We start from the raw sequence: 20,245 nt of genomic DNA, 5'->3' as shown, positions 1-20,245 counted from the left end.
TGAAAAAGTTGCCCCTCAGGTCCCTTTTATATCTTTCCCCTCCCGCCGGACTCACTGCCTAGTCATACACCTCCCCTCCGAGCCACTCATCAACCAGACTTGGAAATACATTGTCGCTCCCCCAGTGTCGCTGGGTCAAAAATCCTGGATCTCCCCCTCGAACAGGTCTCCATACAAAAGGTCAGAAGTCACATGACACCAGGTTATAGTCAGACAGGTTTATCTGAACGCTTGGGATTTCAAAGTGAACCTGTCGGATTATAACCTGGTATCATGTGACTTCTGACCTTGTCCACCCCCAATCCAGCACTGGCACCTCCACATCAGGGTCTACCTACAGCACAGCTCAAGGTGGTAGCTCACCACCACCTTCTCAAGGGGTACTTAGGGATGGGTAATAAATGCTGCCCCTACCCAGCAATGCTCTCGGCCTCCAAATTTACTTCAAAAGGTACCTCGGTTTGTCCAGCTTTGTCCTTTCGAAGCCTGCACTGTAACTATTGGCCATCCAGCCACATGGGGAGCAAGCAGACCCAGTGCACTACCTCCAAACGCGAAACAAAAACCCCAAACAGCTCGAGTAAAAGCAGGGGTGCACCGGAATTGGAAAGATGGCAATGCCCTTTTGCCAGTGCCCAGTGTGGCACACAGAAGGAATCTCTCATCCTGCTGAATAAACAGCTGCTCTGCTTCCAGCTGACCAGCTCTGAAGTGAACGAAGGGTTCTGAGCGGGTTAGACAGCCACCTGCCAAACACAGTCAGTCAGAGTCACTGCTGGAGAAAGCAGTGCTCCCAGAATCTGTAATGTGAGCCAATCTTTCACACACATGCTTAACATTTCGGAGTCTCTTTTCTCCCTCAGTCAATAAGCACCTGCCCAACACAGTCTTGCTCTGCAGGTCTGTACAAATCCCTCCAGGGTGTCTTACACCAAGTCTCAATTTGGACAAAACTGATCTCTATTCCCTGGAGCCTTCATTGTTTCATGGGATGTCAACAACAGGATACAGTACTTAGCAGCTGCTTTGTCTACCGTAACTTAAAGCCACCCAGCACTGGTTTTAAAATACTTCGTTAAAAGTGTCATGCAGAAAGCAGAGACTCCTGGATCTTAGTTTCGTTGTGTCCAACGTGCCAAGTTGTGTTTCAATCCCTCTCCACCCTCACACTCGACTGCATTAAAACACAACCAAGGGCCCCCCTGCCCCCGCACTCCGGAAACACTGCCCCCTTCAGGCTTTGCTCTCTCCTTGTCTGTTCCTCCACTTCCCTCTCCTTAAAACTCACCTCTTTGACCAAGGTTGTGAGCAGCCTGACCCCCCAATAGCTCCTTAATGCTTCAGTGTCCATATTCCCAACCTTTGGGAAGAAAGACTCGGTAGAAATGCATTCAGTTCTTGGTGGGCTGTTGTCTCAAACTGAAGCAGACTACAGATGGAAACGGCTCTGTAGACCAGTCCTTTCCCCAATGTTTCTTTCCAATTTGCTCTTCGTTGTTTAACGCTTCTCCTTCTCCACGGAGATCAAATTAACTCAATGCTCACCTCACAGATCAATGGCACAGGTTCCATTTGGAACAAAGCTCTTGTGATCCCTGCATGGCCATGAAGGGGTAAGATTAGGCCCTTCAGCCCCACACACCTGCCTCACCACTCACCACCGTGTCCAAGATGGCGGCAGAGTAGGACGCCTCAGCCAGAGCTGGTCTGCTCCAGCCGTTTCATTTCCTTTTCTCTTCTGTGTTCTTTTGTTGCTCTCTTCTTTCTTCTCGGTGACATCCCGAGCTCCCAGCCTCAGCGTAGACTTGGCAAGGCATCCTCTCAGCCCAGCGTGGGAGTCTCTCTCAGCCCGGCCCGGGAGTCTGTCTTGGCCTGGCATGGGAGTCTTTCTTGGCCCAGCTGGGTGCCAATGTGGACTTGGCCCGAAGGTCTGTTATACTTAAATTTTTGTTTCTCTATTTTCTCATTTATTCCTACGACATCTGAAGTTGGACTTTTTATGTTTTTATTCTTCTTAGTATGTTTGCCTAAGCACTTGGCCTGAGGATTCGGTACCTGGGTACCTTGTACCTAAGATGGCGCTGTAAGTGGTGACTGGTAAACATTTCACTGCACTGACAGGAGTCCATGTGACCATAAAGCTCATTCAATATGGCTGACTATCTCAACTCGACCTTTCACCTGCTCCTCATATTTCTTCACACCAAAAACCTCTCTCTCGAATACACTTGACAAGGACAGCTCTCCAGGCGATGATGATCCCAAATGTTCACAACACTGAAGAAATTTCTTCTCTCAATCCTGCGTGGCCAAACTCTTCATTCTCAAACCCTGACCCTGACCTCTTGACACTCCAGCATTTTGGAGTTGGAGGAGGGGGTGTTATGGAGAGCAGCCTCCAGGCCTCAACCCTCTCAAAATCAGTATGAACTTTAGGTTTAATGTATATCACTTCTCATCTTGCTCGACTCACGGGAATATAGACCTGGCAGACTCAATCAGTCTTCGTAAAACAATCCTCTTGTCCCAGGAACCAGTTGAGTTGATCTTTGTTGCATTCCTTCCAGAGTAAAGTATGCCTTTGCTTCAACCACAACATGACTCCAGCTGTGAGCTCACCGAAGCCCCTCTATAATTGCAGCAAGTGTTCCTCAACTCATATTCCAAACACCTTTACTATGAAGACCAACGTAACATTGCCCTTGATGGAATTTGAATTCAGTTTAAGAGTCTAATGATGACCATGAATTCATTGTTGATTGTTGGAAAACCCCAATGTTCTTTTGGGAAGGAAACTACCCAATCTGGGCCGACATGTGACTCCAGACCCACAGCAATGTAGCTGACTCTTAACTGCCCACTGGGCAATTAGGGATGGGTAATAAATGTTGGCCCAGCCAGGGACACTCATCCTGTGAATGAATTTTAAAAAAGCCCTGTACTTGCGTGTTAACTCTCTAATGAAATGCATATGGCTTGGTACAGTAACACCATGCTATATACAGTGGTATACACAGACAGACACACACACACACACGTGGAGAGAGACACACAAGAGACAGAGACACAGACACTCAAACAGCCCCACACAAGCTGCCTGAGCAGTACGGATCAGGAAAAAGCAATCAATCAATCAGTAAACCACTGGGGACGAGGTGAAAAGGAAACAGGCATTCCTCAAACGCAGGCTGGCAAAGTACTCACCACCAGAACCCCTTACACCGTAGCCATGCCCAAGGATGCCAATCTCCTCAATCCTGGCCAATGCCTGAGCTTGCTACCCTGTCATGAATGAGCAGCTGCTTAGCTCCAGCTACAGGAGAACTGTGGAGAATCGGTTGCAAATGTAGCATCCCACAGAGCGCAGAACATGACTGTTGACAAATGGTTCCCACTTCTTATATTTAAAAAAAAAAGAGACAAGGGCTTAATTTAAGAAAGACCCTTTATTCGTCAGTGCGAATTTTTTTTTCCCACCTCTTCCCAAGCTGAGTACTGGTAGCAGAGAGAGAGAGAGATCTCTACACTCGAGTGAATGAACTCCCCAGACACTCCTCCCCAACAGCCGTCCAAACTATCGAAGAAACGCTGATGCCGAGCCACAGGAGAGATTTTGACTGAAACCTCCATCAAAGAAGAGGTTTCTCTGCGTTTTGGAAGGGAGAGGGAAGCGGAGAGGTTAAGGGAGAGAGAATGCCAGAACTCAGGGCCCAAGCAGTTAATGGTACAGCCATCAATGGCAGAATGATGGAAGTCGGAGGTTGGGGTACAAGAGACTGGAACTGGAGGAACACATATACCAGCCGGTTGCAGGGCAAGAAGAGATTTTATTTGACTGTTCTTTGGCAGTTGCTGGATGGGTCAGCATTTCGTATCCAATTCTAATGCCCCCTAAGGTGGTGAGCTGCCTTCTTGAACCACTGCGCTCCTTAGGTTGTAGGGGGACCCACAACACTGAAGGAGGCAAGGCCAGGATGTTCACCCAGTAACAGCGATATATTTCCACAGGGAGTGGGTTGGAGGGGAAGGTGCAGGGGTGTGGTGTTCCCATGTATCTGCTGCCCTTGGAGGTGGAAGTGGGGTTGGAAGGGATGGTCTAAGGAGTTATGTTGCGATGCTATAGTGCACCTTGTAGGTGGTAGATGACAGTGCGGTAGGAGATGCTGGATGGCACACCAATCCAGCAGACTGCTTTGGCCGGGATGGTGTCAAGTCGCTCGAGTCTTGTTGGAAGCAAGTGGAGGATATTCCAGCACACTCCTGACTTGTGCCTTGTAGACGATGGACAGGCTTTGAGGAGTCAGGAGGGGAGCAACTCACTGCAGGATTCCCAGCCTCTGACCTGCTCCTGTAGCCACGACGGCTCAGTGGTTAGCACTGCTGCCTCACAGCGCCAGGGACCCAGGTTCGATTCCACCCTTGGGCGACGGTCCGTGTGGAGTTTGCACGTTCTCCCCGTGTCAGCGTGGGTTCACTCTGGTTTCGTCCCACGGTCCAAAGATGTGCAGGTTAGAATGGATTGGCCATGGGAAATTGCACAGTGTGGTGGGTTAGCCATAGGAAAAGTGGAGTTAAGGGCATAGGGTAGGGGGGCTGGCTTTGGGTGGGATGCTCAGAGGGTTGGTACGGACTCGAATGGCCTCGTTCCACACGGTTGGGGTTTGGTTTTGAATGGCAGAGCTGGGCTGAATGGCCTGCTCCTATTTTTCGGTGTGTCCATGATTGGTGGTGTGGCGTGGCAGGCAGCGCACAGTGGATTAGCAGGCCATAGACTTCAACCTGTTGATCAGAAGGGGCCGCGACCAACTCTAGCATTCAGAGCTCATTTTCCAGCACTGACTGAATTGGGAAGAGGTAAAAGAGTGAGTGAGTTACCACACACTGTCGGGAAAGGGGCTAGTGACAGCAGGTTATTGTTACCTGTGACAAACAAACAGACATCCTGTCAGCGTCCTTCCGCCTGACGGTCAAAAATCAACTGGATCACTTGGCAGTCTGAACTCTGACCCTTGACCCCTCCACCCCACAAGCCAGTTCCCAGCAACCACTGCAGGTCAATGGAGTCGCTGCCAACAGGAAGGAGCTTGGGACAGATTTGTGCAGAGCCATTCCCCATCCGTCACCCTTCCGATCGGGGGAAGAGAAAGAAATGGACAGCAGAGAGGTTTCTGAGCAAGTTGTGGAGGTTGAAGCCTCTTGTTTCAATGTCAAACGGAAAATTTACGTCAGAGGCCGTTAATATTTCATTTTGTTTCCTTCCCAACATCACAAACGAGGTCCATTTCACAAATCTGCACCCCCAAAGGAGAACTCGCAAGGTGGCTTAATGTCGACAGCATTGACTTGCACTTGGAAATGATGCAGCCTCGTGTGGCGTGTCAGCCAATGAGAGGGAGCGTCGGCCAGCTATTTGCTTTGCAGAGGCATCACGACAGTGAACGATCTGTCTTCGCTCCCCTCGTGCCCCCTCACATGGCCGGTGCCCATCTCCTCGCCATCAGCAGTGGGTGCCCTGGCTCCGGGGAGGCTGACAGGTTTGAATGCTATGCCAGAACACCTATAGAATCTTACAGCACGGAAACTCGCCTTTCGTTCCAACTAGTCCATGGTGACCAGGTTTCCCAAACCAAACTAGCCCTGCCTGTCTGCGGTTGGCACAAATCCCCAAACTGTTAACCTGTAACGTCAACACCGAATCATAGAGCCTTCAGAACAACCGGTCAATGCCAACCAGGTAAAAACAACACACACACTGACACAGACACACACAAGACAGACAAAGTTACACACTTACACACTCTTATACACACAGAAACCTCAGTGTTGGACTGAGGGAGGTGTCATCTTTGGATGAAATGTTCAAACTGATGTCTGATCCCATGACACTGTCGCTAAGAGAGAAGGGAGTTCTCCTCACTCTTCCAGATTTATCCTTCAATCATAAGCACTCCAACAGATTCGCACAAAAACACCCTCATTGTGGGAGCAGGCAGTGTGCAAATTGGCTGTATATTGCTCACATTATCAGAGTAACCTCACTTCAAAAATCCTCAATGAGTTAGCATTTGGTGGGGGGGGGGGGGGGCTCGACCTTCTCGGAGAAAGGAGAAAACAAAAGTTGAATTCGAAGTTTGCAATCTGAGAGGTCAAACTGAATCCATCGGATAAATACTGCCGCGACAGACAGCAGGGAAACAGCAGCGCAAATTGCCAAGAGGAAATGCTGACTTTCTGCTTTGCAAGGCAGTGGGATTCCTACAGGATCGGTTTGGGACAAACTCCAGAAACTGCTTTCTCTCACTCGAATGAAATGTTGCGTGAGAGTGCAGCTGTTTCATGGAAACCTTGCACCACAGGATCACATGCAGTCTGCAGTACAGAAAGAGGCCAGTCAGCTCACACACACACACTCCACCTCGCAGTCACTTCAACCTTCAGCTCCAGTGTGGGCAGACAAATTGACAAGGACTCAGAAACCAAGCAGCTACACCACCCCCCCCGTCTCCTGACACCCATTGTCAGCTCTCGGTGGCAAATTCAGCCCCACTATTCCCAGAGTGACAATGGAACTTTCCTTGCTTTTGACACACCAGGTTTTTTTTATGATCCAGCTAGGAACACACTCGCTCAAGGGAATACCTGTATTCAGTCATAACTTTCAAGAGGAAATCGGATAGCTACCTCAAACAGAGAGAATCACTGAGCAACGGGGAGACAGAGTGCGGGAGTGGGACCAATGGCACAGCTGTGTTAACAGGAGAGCCAGAAGGGACGATGGGCTGAATGTCCCCCTCTCCTTCTGGAAGATTCCATATTTGACCCTGCATCAGGGCTACTGTGACCCTTCCCAGCTGAAGCCAGTTCTTCAACGTTTAAGCAGTTTTTAAGAATCGCGAGAATGGTGGTGTGGGATCTGAAGGGGGGGTTGGGAAAGAGAAATTTATGCCCAGGCTCCTGCCTGGCAGTTACTACTTTGTGAAACGTAAGCAAGAGAAAAAGGGATGGTGAGCCTGTGATGCACACCAGCACACTGTCTGGGTGGACACAGGCCAGGAGGTACTGGAAGGCACAAGGCAGCATCAGGAAAGGAGACACAAATTAAAACAAGTGAGTGAAGGGCAGTGTGCTCCGAGACACACCGAGCTGGTTAGACGTGAACTATGAACCCTCTGATGTCACCTCTTTCCAGCAAGTCTCTGTCTTATGTTACAGCATCTGTAGCTGCTTCCTCTGTCTTTCACTGTCCCTTCCGATAAAAGATTTTGCGACAAGGTAAGAAAGTCTGGTTTCAAAAGGAAATCAAAGACAATCATATCCTGGCAGGGCTGTGCCTCCCTCACTATCTCCAATGCTCCTGTTCAAGGCTCCAGACAGCAGGGATCCTATGTCCTTTGGATCAATCCCAAGCAGATTTGTTACACGGGTCAGCCAATCGAGTTTCTCAACACGTCCGCGAGAGTTATGCGTGGGTGCCACTGTTTGGCATTGAAGCCAAGGCTGGAGGTGAGGGAGCAGTTACAAAAGACCCACAGTAAGGCAGCAGGGAGTATGGTGCAAGGCTTCAGTTCAAATCCCATCAAGGCAAGTCAATCAGTTTGTTTCCTGGCACCAGAGAAACTGAGCTGCCCAATTACTGTCAATAACCTAACCGAAAAGTATCATAAAAAGGATAATTATCCCAACAGACATTCTCACTGTCAAGGGTACGGATAGGGTTCATGGTCGGGGTCTTTTCCCTAGGATGGGGGATTTCAAGACTAGGGGGCACATTGTTAAAAGGTGAGAGGAGAGAGATTTTTAAAAAGATATGAGGGGCAACTTTTTGTACACAAAAAAAAGGGTGGTTTGTGTGTGGAATGAACTTCCAGAGGAAGTGGTGGATGTGGGTACAGTTACAATGTTTAAAAGACATCTGGATAAGGACATGAACAGGAAAGGTTTGGAGAGATATGGGCCAGGAGCAGGCAGGTGGGACTAGGCTAGTTTGGGATTATGTCTGGTTGGGCTGAAGGGGCGGTTTCCATGCTGTATGGCTCCAAGTCAGATCCCATGACTGAAGTCTGGTTTGATAGATCACATTTTGTTGTTAAATTTAATTCAGTGATATTTCACTGAAATACGAGCACACAATGCTGCAGATTTGGTTTAACAATAAAATAGAAGCTTCTTACAGAAAATAAATAATGCTGAAACAGAATAAACCAAGCTATTTTCACATAACAATTTGAAACATTTCAAAACACACATTAAAAATACAGTATTACATCTATCCCAACATCATCTTTAACAGAAGTCAAAGATCTGACTGTTTCTTTCAATCCAAGTTTTAAGAGATTGATAATCTCTTCTTTGATTATTCGCACAATTTGAGCAGAGACTTTCTCAGCTTCAAAATAAACACTTCTGATCAAACACCTCTGGTCTGGAGATTTGGACCAAAACCTTCACTATGAGGTAACCTATTCGTTAACTACCTTGAACTAACTCCTTCCTCGGAGGAGAAACGGTTTCTTATATCTAACTTCCACCAGGATTTCTACAAACTGCAAACCAAAACTGAAAGCAAGCTAATAGTTTTCAAATGTTTGCTCTGTCCAATCATAAAGCACTCAAATGCAAACAAATATTTGCATCACATTATGGCACCATAAGTAGTGACAAGTTAATCATTAAATCCCCCATGCTACTAGTTCACAAAGTCCGAGGAACTTCAACTACGTTAGATTGGAAAACAAGATTGATAGAAGTCATCGAGATGTACAGCACAAAAACAGACCCTTCAGTCCAACTCATCCATGCCAACCAGAGATCCTAAATTAATCTAGCCCCATTTGCCAGCACTTTGCCCATATCCCTCTAAACCTTTTCTATTCATGTACCCATCCAGCTGCCTTTTAAATGTTGTAATTATACCAGCCTCCACCACTCCCTCTGGCAGCTCATTCCATACACGTGCCACCCTGTGTGTGAAAACGTAGCCCCTCAGGTCCCTTTTATTTCGTTCCCCTCTCACCTTAAACCTATGCCCCCTAGTTCTGGACTCCCGCACCCTGGGGAAATGGACCCCTATCCGTGCCCCTCCTGGTTTTAGGAAAAAGGTGCTGAAAAATCATGACGAAACCTAACAGTGTAGATTGGAGAAGTCGCTCTCATTGGTGGAAGGGTCGGAAATGAAAGGACACAGATCCAGGGAAGAAAAGCTAAGGCACCGTGCGGATGAATTGTTTTCCGCACGGAGTGGTTCACATCTGGAACGCCATGGAGACAGACACAATCAGGGTCTTCCAAAGAAAACTGCAGCATCATTTGGAAATGAAGCATTTGCAGGGCAAGTAGGGAAAGGCAGGGGAGTGGGGGGGAAAATGGGTGACTACCCTTGCAGAGAGTTAGCATGGGTGCAATAGACCGAATGGCCTCCTGCAACGCCCCCATTCTAGTTCACAATTCTCCCATTTCCTCTGCCCTATCTGGTCTGTGCCAACACACAGTGCCAGTCTCATACAATGGGCCTCATTATTAGTCAGTTCAACTGAGGCTGGTTAGGATAGTGCTGGTTGCCAACATCCCAAGAACAAATCGTTTAACAGCCCTGCCTCTGAGTAACATACATCTAGGAAAGGGTAAATCTGTCAAAACAGACAGAGCAGCAGAAGAGGATTTATTACAGTCTTGGCAGGAGAATGGTGTGGAGACGCTGAGCATGGGATAAATTCCCTGCTCCTCCACCATAATTACACCAGATTTGCTCGAGTTAGCTTCCAGCAGCTGTTTTCATTCAGCGACAGTCACGTTGGGAGTTTTTCACCTCATTTCAAACTTTCCATTGCTACAGGAGGGAAAGGTAGAACAGCAGACTCTGCCAGCATATCTTCACAACAGATTCAGGTCCTGCCCACGGATGGGCACTTGAACAAAGCACAGAGTTGCGACAGTGCTCGCCCCAGTTCTAGTCACTGGCATAAATCTTCTACCTTTGCCCCATATCCTTGCACACCATTTCTATCCATGCCACCTTAAGTGCCCACCTGGCTGTGTTGGTACACAAAGTTGCCAAGTCTCTTTGAACATGCTCTGGAGATTTAAACACATGATGTACCACGTCCAATCATGCCAGCCTCTTTCTCTCACTACTTTAACACTGCAAAGCAAATTCACAAAAGCACACGAAAAATATATTTTAATAAAACAGTCACACCCTCATGAATATTTGGGGCAGTGCCTACCCAGGATACAGATCTTTAATTCCTGGTGAGATGGAACCCTCTAATCACACTGTGCCTCTGCCAACTATGCCAGTTATCATCCAAGGCCAATGCCCACACTGAACTGAGCAATCCCGCCTAGGTTGGCACCCACTTTGGTGCCAAGGAGCTGCTACCACTGCCTCAGGGAATGACAAGACCTGGCTGAAGAGATGGATCTTGTTCAGCAGGGCTCGAGGGCCGGTTGCCATGGACTCTTGAGGAACTAAAGACGGTTGATAGGATACAGTTTCCAGCAACTCTGGCCAGAAAGAAAAACTGGCCATTTACGAAGCTTACTTTTCCAATTTATTTTGTGTCCTGTTCTTTATTGTACGCTCATGGCTTATCTTCTCCATGTTACAAGGGCATTGGAGATGGCAGCAAGAGATGGGCGAGGTGGGCTGTTTGATTGGCAGTCAGGAATCATCCAATCGGGTAACAGAGTAAGCCCTTGTTCGAATTGGCTGAGGGAAGGAGCGACAGGAACATGATGGGTGGCCAATGAGATTAGCCAGGGCCTGGCATAGGTCAGAGGTCATTAGGTAGCATCTCCAGGAACAAGCGGTCCTGTGGCATAATGGCAGTGTGCCTACCTCTGAGCCTGGAGGCCTGGCTTGGTCCCACCTGCTTGACAATGACATCTCTGAACACACGAATTATCAAAAGTACTGACATACCTCCAGGAAAAATGCCCAACCTGGGATGGCAACCCAACTTGAAGGCAGCTACTCCAATTCATCAAGTTATCGGTATGGCACAGGAGGAGGCCATTTGGCCTATTCAATTCCTGCTAGAGGCAGCTACATGTTTTTGTTTAGTGACCTGAACAGGCCATTGAAATCTTTTTCTTTTCTCTTCCAAATTGCTCAAAAAAGGTACAACACTGACCTAAACCACCCGGGCAAGAAATTTAACTTTCCGCAATCTTGCTGGGAGGACGGTTCTGGAGCACAAAGGCCTCGAACGTGGATCGGAGCTTCTCAAGACGAGCCACTTGGCAGTGGGGAACCCAAAAATGACACTTTCGCCCATCGAGGGACACATCAAGTGAGAAGCCAGGCACGTGCTCCCAGAGAGGCCCTCCTTATATTCAGGAGCAAAAACAGGCAATGGTGGAGAAACCGGAGACACTGACAGATGCCTGACAAAGCACACGCAGCTTGCTCGCATTCCTGCAGCTTAAAGACGACCCAAAATCGATAAATAAAAGCTCCTTTCTGAGATCATGCCGCACTGCGAGAGAAGCAGAGAGCCAACTGCCTTCTGCTTGCTCACCCAATACCAGCTGCCAAGATGTTGCCAGGGTTGGAGCTATCGGGAGAGGCTGAATAGGCTGGGGCTGTTTTCCCTGGAGCGTCGGAGGCTGAGGGGTGACCTTAGAGGTTTTATAAAATCATGAGGGGCATGGATAGGGTAAATAGGCAAAGTCTTTAGTTCTGGACTCTCCCAGCCCAGGGAAGAGGGCATCTTTTTTGCCCACCGAGAACACAAGCAGAAGCTTTTGAAAAGCAAACCAATCAAAATGCTCCAAAATAGATACCAAAACATGTGCAAACAGCACAGGGACATCAAAAACCAACCAGCTGTGGATGTCAAGCTGCAACAGAGCTCCTTGGCAAATGGGTGGACATGAAAGCGGAGGCTCAGCTCTTCAAAGCACCAGCAAACACAACTTGCATTTATATAGCCACTTTAATGTGGTAAACATCTCAAGGCATTAGCAAACCACATTTTGACATCAGTGCTTCGAGGAAGACGACATTTCTGGTGGGGTTTTTTTTTTATATATATGATGGAAAAAAGCTGCATCGATGGACCATCTGTGACTGCTGGTCATGGAGGGAAATGGCCTCCTGACCACCAACTGGAGCTTGTTAACACTTGGATGTGAGGCCTCCAATTTGTAACAAACAGGAATGAAAACAAATCCGGAGGGAAAAAGTAAACCTTTTCTTTTTCCCCGTGCTTGCAATAATACTTTCCTGCATGTTCCGGTCTCTGGAATGCTGTTTGTCACAGTTGATAAATTTTGACAGCTGCTCCAGTGCAAAGCTGGAGTTTGGGATGGGGTGCAGAGGGGGAGGCGAACAGAGACACATTACTTGCTCCTCCACGCAGCAGCACCTTTGAGATTTCTTTCGGAGAACAGCATGGAGTTTCAGAGTTAGCCCGCCGTCCTTGCTGATTGCCAGTGTGAAGATGGTCACTTCATAAACCACAAGGAGTCTTAGCTTTAAGTGGTGTGGCTGCAGACACAAAACACATGGAAACCTGGATCTCTGACCCTGAAGGCCAGTGGCACTGTGGGAGAGCCAGAGCTTATGACAGTGACTGCTTCTTGTTGGGCATGGAGAGATATGGAACAAACTTGGGCAAATAAAGTGGAGGTGTGTGTCACCCATGATTCAACTGAAAGGCAGAACATTCCCAAAGGGCTGAACGACCACCTCCTGTTGCTAAAGATGTCCTTTATACAACAGGTACAAGCCCAGGAGACCATTCAGCCAGGATTACCATGCACTGGGGTAATGTGCAGCAATTGAAGCCTCACTCTTCCCAGAGTGTGTTTAAAGTTCCCCAATGTAACGGATTCCTGAAGAAGGGCTAATGCCAGAAACGTCGATTTTCCTGCTCCTCGGATGCTGCCTGACCTGCTGCACTTTTCCAGCACCACGCTTTTCGACTCTGGTCTCCAGCATCTGCAGTCCTCACGGATTGTCACGGATTGTCCACGTGAGTGTGACAATAAGCACAGACCAGGTTTCTCACACGCTCTCACGCGCGCACAAACACACACGGAAAACAGATTATTGGCGGGGGTAAGAATACAGTCCTTCCTGGTTCCCGTGTGGAGATAATCCATTTCCCTGTGGCCAGTCCCCTTGCAGTTCAAGAAAGGCCTCCCTGGAACCTTCCCCAGGTTTGTAACAGCGGCCATTCCCTTTTTGACTGCGAAGAACAAAGCGTCTGGTCCGGGGGAGGATCTGCGTCCCTCTCTCTCTCTCTGTAAGTTGTTGCCAGTTCCAAACTGCTCAGCCAGCCGCGAACCAACCACACGGCTGTTGGCGAGCAGAAAGTCTCCGTCATTGATAATGGACCAATCGGCTCCTTGCGACCAACAGGAGCTGCGTCAGTCCAATCTGAAAGACAACTCCTGCGTGTTCACACTGCTCTTCCCAGTGCCTGTCCCAGAACGTTTCTGGTGCGGTGGTAGTATCCCTGCCTCTCAGTCAGGAGGCACAGGGTGAAGTCCCACCTGCCCCAGAGGTGCGTCATAACGCATCTGAGCTGTTTAATTAAAAAGAAGTCCAACCCTTCATATCTCCTCTCAACCTGCTCTTCTCCATGGAAAACAGCTGGAGTTTCTCTCGTCTCCCTGGAACCCCTCATGCCTGAAAACTTCTCATCAATCTTTGATGCACCTTTCCTGATGCTTTCACATCCTCCCCTCTGTGTGCTGCCCAGAGCCATCGCTTCTGATGTGGTTCCGCCAAACCTCTTCAAAACAAAGATGAAAACGGATCGCTTTTCCAGTCGATCCACAAACAAAACAGTCACAGTGCAAGAGAAGGCCATCCCGCCCATTGGACTCAAAGGGACCTGCCCTGCTGGCAGCTTGCTCTCCTCCTCCAATGAGGTTCAACCCTCCAATCCACCCACCTCATCCCTGGAACGATTCCCATCAATAGGAAGGCGATGGCCGAGTGGGATTATTGCTGGACTGTTAATCCAGAGACCCGGGTCACATTCTGGGAATCCACGTTCAAATGCCACCACGACAGATGGTGGAATTTGAATGCAATAACTTCCAGAAATTAACAGAATAATGATAACCATGAATCCATTGTCAGGAAAACCCCATCTGGAAGGAAACTGCCATCCTTACCTGGTCAGGTCTCCATGTGACTCCAGACCCACAGCGATGGGGTTGGCTCTTAACCACCCTCTGGGCAATAAATACTGCCTGCCCAGCGACGGCCTCGTCCCTTGAATGAATAATGAAAAGAAAAAAAAAAGTTTCTACCCCAGAGTTTCAGCTGTGGTCCTCAGGATCGTGCATTACTGTGATGCACACCGCAGCCGAATAACCCGCCTACAGATATATTAGCAACACAATTGGAGATTTCCGAGTTGTTGGGGGCAGGGGAGTGGCGATGGATTGACGTTTCCCACACACACCCCCAACACCCCCCTCCCCCTCCCCCTCCCCCCCCCCCCCCCACCACCACCACCACATTCCTCCCCAAGCATTCATCACACTCCGACACCAAGACCCCACCCCGCCCCCCCACCTCCTCGGGGAGTGAAAACTAACCCGAAATGAAGCAAGTAGCCAACGTGTTAACTGGAGCAAAATAATGGTTGGCAGAACTGCGACCTGCAAACCACAACGGAAAGCTGCATTTGCATAGCGCCGTTTAACGCCCAGGGTCTCTCCACAGGGCGAAGGGAGCAAATGGCGAGAGCTCCCACCATTGGCTGCTTGCTGTACTTTCCTGTGGGAAGCGGGGCTGAGATTAGGGAGAGGCTCTGTAGGCCTCCATCCCGGCATCAGTCAGTATGCTCAGGACAGGAGGCGAAGATTGGCCAAAACCGAAAGGGTGGGTAGTTGCGGAGACGCGGGGAGGACTCCACTCAGACCGAGTCACACAAGTGCCTGGCAATAAAGCTACAGACCACAGGAGGGCAATTGCAGTTTGAACTGTTGCCCCCCCCCCCAACCACAAACATCACAAAGAAATGACACGAATCCTCAAGAGCTGCAACATGCGAAGAATGAACTGCCGCAGGAAGTGGTGGATGTGGGGACAGTTATAACATTTAAAAGACATTTGGATAAGGACATGAAGAGGAGAGGTTTGGAGGGATATGGGCCGGGAGCAGGCAGGTGGGACTAGGTTAGTTTGGGATTATGGACTGGTTGGGCCGAAGGGTCTGTTTCCCTGCTGTATGAGTCCCACAAAGTAAATCCCAGGCAGGAATCCCAATGATATGACACAGATCCTGAGGTACCGTTCCGCTGTTTTCTCAATCAGTATTCTGTTTCGCTTGCCATCAATCTCTTCCCTTTCTGGACAGAAGTTTTATTTCAATGCTCCTACTGAATGTTATGGCTCTACAAAAAAGAGCCACTTTCCGAAACCAGGGAATTTTCTAACCCGTACCAAAGCAGACCTGTTTTCCCCAATACACAGTTATCATGCCAGGTATTGGTTCGGTCTGTAGTGGTGAACTGGCAGAACGAAACATGGGCACAGGGGGCATCATTCTTGGCCACTCACTTAGCAACCTCAGCACAAAGGTTGGGGCGGGCATGGCAGGAGGGGGTGGGGGGGTTAAAGTTGAAAGTACAGAAACTAAAAATCAAAATCCGAGTACTGAAAGTCGGCCCACAGTAAGCAAAAATTTTCATTCATGTTGTGCCTTCATGTAGTTAGGTGTCCCAAGTTGATTGACAGGAGGAATACTAAATGCGACATCAGGGCAGCTGGGGCTGTTTTCCCTGGAGCATCGGAGGCTGAGGGGTGACCTTATCGAGGTTTATAAAATCATGAGGGGCATAGATAGGGTAAATAGACAAGGGCTTTTCCCTGGGGCGGGGGAGTCCAGAACTAGAGGGGCATAGGTTTAGGGTGAGAGGGGAAAGATATAAAAGAGACCTACGGGGCAACTTTTTCACGCAGAGGGTGGTACATGTATGGAATGAGCAGCCAGAGGATGTGGTGGAGGCTGGTACAATTGCAACATTTAAGAGGCATCTGGATGGGTACATGGATAGGAAGGGTTTGGAGGGATATGGGCCGGGTGCTGGCAGGTGGGACTAGATTGGGTTGGGATATCTAGACGAGTTGGGCCAAAAAGGGTCTGTTTCCGAGCTGTACATCTCTGTGACTCCATGGCTGCAGTCAGCAATTGATAATCCTCACTCGTTGCACAGATTGCTTCCAATCTAGTCGCTTTGTAAAAATGAAAGGAAAAAGGTTCCAGGGATCAAGTTTCCATGAGCACTAGGTACCTCCTCTGTGCTTTCCAAGGAACAGCTCAGCTTCCTATCGAAGCCTAGGTTCACTGCTGCTTCCTTTGTCTTGTTAAAGCACTTGGTCCACTCGAAGCTTTTCAAAAAACAAGTCCCAGTTAACAAACAAAAACACTGTCAAGGCTGAATTGACACTGTCAACACTGGCTCCAGAACCACGTTGTGTTAGTTCAGTTCCCTAAAAGTCATGCCCACTAACAATTTCACTCAGTGCAGACTGACTGAACAAAGTGTTCCTCTCCGATGACTAACATAGATCCACAGAATGAACTGTTCATCAGGACTCCGAGTTTAGCTCCTGATAGAGCCGTTTAAATATAGACAAGTCAGGGTTTGTGGTTGCGTGAACGTATCTGACCATCACTGCCAATGCAGTCACCACTAGCAACAGAATCGCCGGTTCCGATGCAATCACCACTGCCGCTACCAAAAGCATCACCAGTGCCAACACCAGTACCAGCCCCACTGTCACAGCTATCGCCAGTGCCAACACCACATTGTGTACAAGAAACTGTAGGGAATTGAAAAGATTGATTCCTGAGCCCCAGTTCACGTTAGGCCACAAGACACATGTACACCTGACAAATGCAGCATAAACAGCTCAATACCCAGACTGTAGCCTGGGGCAAGGTTGGGTTTTTAAAAAGAAGGTATTGAGCTGGAAGTTATGGTTTGGAATCGAAAGATGGGTAGATGGCCTGAATGGTTGCGGTCCCCTCAAAATCTGGGGTCACATTTGTGAATTGGATAGGAAATCACATCAGACTGAATTATCGCTGCCAATGGGTCTCTTGAACAAGAGGAAAGATACTTTCGCAGCAACATCAAGACTCCATCCAGCACGTGGATACAATTGGTGAAGTGAAGGGATGTGGTTTAATCAGACCAGAAGGTGTAGAAGCAGAGGTAGGCCGTTCAGTCCATCCAGTATGTTCTGTCATTCAATCATGGTCAATGTGGTCATCAACGCCACTTTCTTATGTTTTCCCTTACGGGTAGTTCTCATAACAAGATGGCGACCCCACATTCTAACGAAACATCGCTTAAAGTGTTGGTGATGTAATCCCATTACAGCCAATCCACGTTTCAAAAGTTCGCACTGTACATTTACATTACATTACATTACAGTGTGGAAACAGGCCCTTCGGCCCAACAAGTCCACACCGACCCGCCGAAGCGCAACCCACCCATACCCCTACATTTACCCCTTACCTAACACTACGGGCAATTTAGCACGGCCAATTCATCTTTGGATTGTGGGAGGAAACCGGAGCACCCGGAGGAAACCCACGCAGACACGGGGAGAATGTGCAAACTCCACACAGACAGTCGCCTGAGGCAGGAATTGAACCCGGGTCTCTGGCGCTGTGAGGCAGTGGTCCTGATTTGCCAATCGCGTTACAGTGATTTGACGCTAATGAAATGTGTGTTATAGCAGAATGATCTGTAATTCCCTGACTGATTAAAATCTGTCCGTGTCAGTCTCAAATATACTGAATGACCCAGCCTCCACAGCCCTCTGTGGTAAAGAATTCCACGGGTTCTCTCCCCTCAGAGAGGAAATTCCTCCTCCTGGTCCTAAATGGGTGCAACCTTATTCTGAGATGCTGCTGCCTGGTGCGAGACTCTCCCCTGAGGGGAAACAAACTCTCCCCATCTCCCCCCCCCCCCGTCAAGTCTCCCAAAGGCCCTTGTATGTCTCAATAAGATCACCTTAATCTTCTGAACCCCAGTGAGTACAGGCACTCCAGCACAATACTTAGTGTAAACCACTTTTCTGGGATTTCCAAAACATTCCTTTGAAAGCCAAACTTGTGGTCATGCCCTGGCACTACCTTGGGCACAGTGCCACACACAGAGAGACGCTTGACTGGATAAGGGGGTGGCGAATTGTGTATCACCTTGCTGTTCCCATAGGTTCAGACTGACCCAGCGACTAGAAGTCGCCAGTCGCAAAAAACAACAATGTCAAGTCGCTTTCCTTCCAGCCTCTCGGAGTCCTGGGGAAACAGGATCTGCAGCCGGAATGAGCATTCCCCACAGCGACCCCACCCCCCCCGGACTCCCCAGAGCCAGGGTTTTTCCCTGTGCTGAGGAGACGGAGGAGAGGAAAGCAGTTCAGAGCTTTCATCCTGTCAGCTCCTGCACCCCACCCCCACTCCCGGGAACGAAGGCAGAGCCGCCGGTCTCTTACTCACCCCCTGCACAGCAACAGCTCATCGGCACCCGTGGCCTGGAAACAACTCCCCCCACCCCCCAACTCTTCCTGAACTTGTAGATCCCACACACTGAGAGCTGTGGTCTTCAGAGAAGAGGCTTGCCGAGTGAGGCGCAGACCTGCCCCGCTCACTGCCCCTGCTGCATTTAACTGTTTCCTTACTCACCCTCTTCCTCTGGCAGGCCCTCACTCCCAGGGCTGACTCTCCCAGCTTCCGCTTCAGTCCTCATGGCCTTCAGCAACTGCCCTCCTCCCCCCCCCCCCCCCCTCTCTGTCCCCCCCCCCCCCCCCCTCTCTGTCCCCCCCCCCCCCCCCCTCTCTGTCCCTCCCTCCCCCCCCTCTGTCCCTCCCTCACCCCCCTCTGTCCCTCCCTCACTCTCCTTCACCCACTCCCTCAATCCCCTTCACTCCTCACTGCCCTTCTCCCTCCCTCACTCCCTCCCTCACTGCCCTTCTCTCTCCTTCACTCCCTCCCTCACTGCCCTTCTCTCTCCTTCACTCCCTCCCTCACTGCCCTTCTCTCTCTGTCCCTCCCTCACTGCCCTTCTCCCTCCCTCACTGCCCTTCTCCCTCCCTCACTCCCTCCCTCACTGCCCTTCTCTCTCCTTCACTCCCTCCCTCACTGCCCTTCTCTCTCTGTCCCTCCCTCACTGCCCTTCTCCCTCCCTCACTGCCCTTCTCCCTCCCTCACTCCCTCCCTCACTGCCCTTCTCTCTCTGTCCCTCCCTCACTGCCCTTCTCCCTCCCTCACTGCCCTTCTCTCTCCCTCACTGCCCTTCTCTCTCCTTCACTCCCTCCCTCCCTCTTTCACTCCCTCCCTCCCTCTTTCACTCCCTCCCTCGCTCACTCCCTCCGTCACTCCCTCCCTCGCTGCCCTTCTCCCTCCCTCACTGCCCTTCTCCCTCCCTCACTGCCCTTCTCCCTCTTTCACTCCCTTCCTCACTGCCCTTCTCTCCTTCACTCCCTTCCTCACTGCCCTTCTCCCTCCTTCACTCTCTCCCTCCTTCCCTCACAGCTCTTCTGTCTCACTGTCCTTCTCTCTCCTTCACTCATTCCCTCACTTACTCCATTCTCTCTCCTTCACTCCCTCCCTCCTCCCACCCTCACTCAATCCCTCCCCCTCCCTCCATCCCTGCTCTTCTCTCTCCTTCCCTCCCTCCCCTTCTCTCTCCTTTCCTCTCTCCCCTTCTCTCTCCTTTCCTCTCTCCCTGCCCTTCTCTCTCCTTCCTTCACTGCCCTTCTCTTTCTTCACTCCCTCCCTTACTCTCTCCCTCCCTCCATCCCTCACTCACACTCTCCCTCTCTACCTCCCTCACTTACTCTCCCTCACTTCCTCCTCTCTCCCTGCCTCACTCTCCCTCCCTCCCTCACCCTCACTCCCTCCCACCCCTTCCCTCACTCCCTCCCACCCTTTCCCTCACTCCCTCCCACCCCCTTCCTTACCCTCACTCCGTCCCTCCCTCATCCCCTTCCAGCCCTCACCCCCACCCTCACTCCCTCCCTCACCCCCACCCTCACTCCCTCCCTCACCCCCACCCTCACTCCCTCCCTCACCCCCACCCTCACTCCTTCCCTCACCCTCTCTCTCACCCTCACTCCCTCCCTCACCCTCACTCCCTCTCCTTCCAGACCCTCCCTCACTTCATCCTTTATCCTACCTCACTCCCCTTCACTACCTCCCTCATGCCCTCCCTCACTTACCCTCACTCCCTCAACCACCTTCATTAACTCCCTCATTCCCTCTTC

General features: G+C 49.9%; 1 protein-coding gene across 2 annotated transcripts in view; it reads right to left on the bottom strand.

Moving 5' to 3' along the window:
* LOC122543259 (transmembrane protein 198-like) overlaps positions 1–18,585 on the bottom strand; it is an 81,975-nt gene extending 63,390 nt beyond the window's left edge. Inside the window, exon 1 of one of the 2 annotated variants that reach the window (XM_087985608.1) lies at positions 18,480–18,585. The gene's annotated coding sequence lies outside the window, so the exon portion shown is untranslated. Of the gene's footprint in view, positions 1–14,130; positions 14,226–18,479 lie in introns of those variants that run through there. The other variant, XM_043681731.2, reaches the window with a different exon arrangement.
* Between the last annotated feature and the right edge of the window lie 1,660 nt (positions 18,586–20,245).

The sequence above is a fragment of the Chiloscyllium plagiosum genome, unplaced genomic scaffold (genome assembly GCF_037043375.1).
Source record: "Chiloscyllium plagiosum isolate Xiang-an unplaced genomic scaffold, Cpla_swu_hap1 HiC_scaffold_53X, whole genome shotgun sequence".
In the NCBI taxonomy this organism is placed as follows: Eukaryota; Metazoa; Chordata; class Chondrichthyes; order Orectolobiformes; family Hemiscylliidae; genus Chiloscyllium; species Chiloscyllium plagiosum.
The sequence above is the reverse complement of the archived record's forward strand: the minus strand, read 5'-3'. Positions and strand labels throughout refer to the sequence as shown.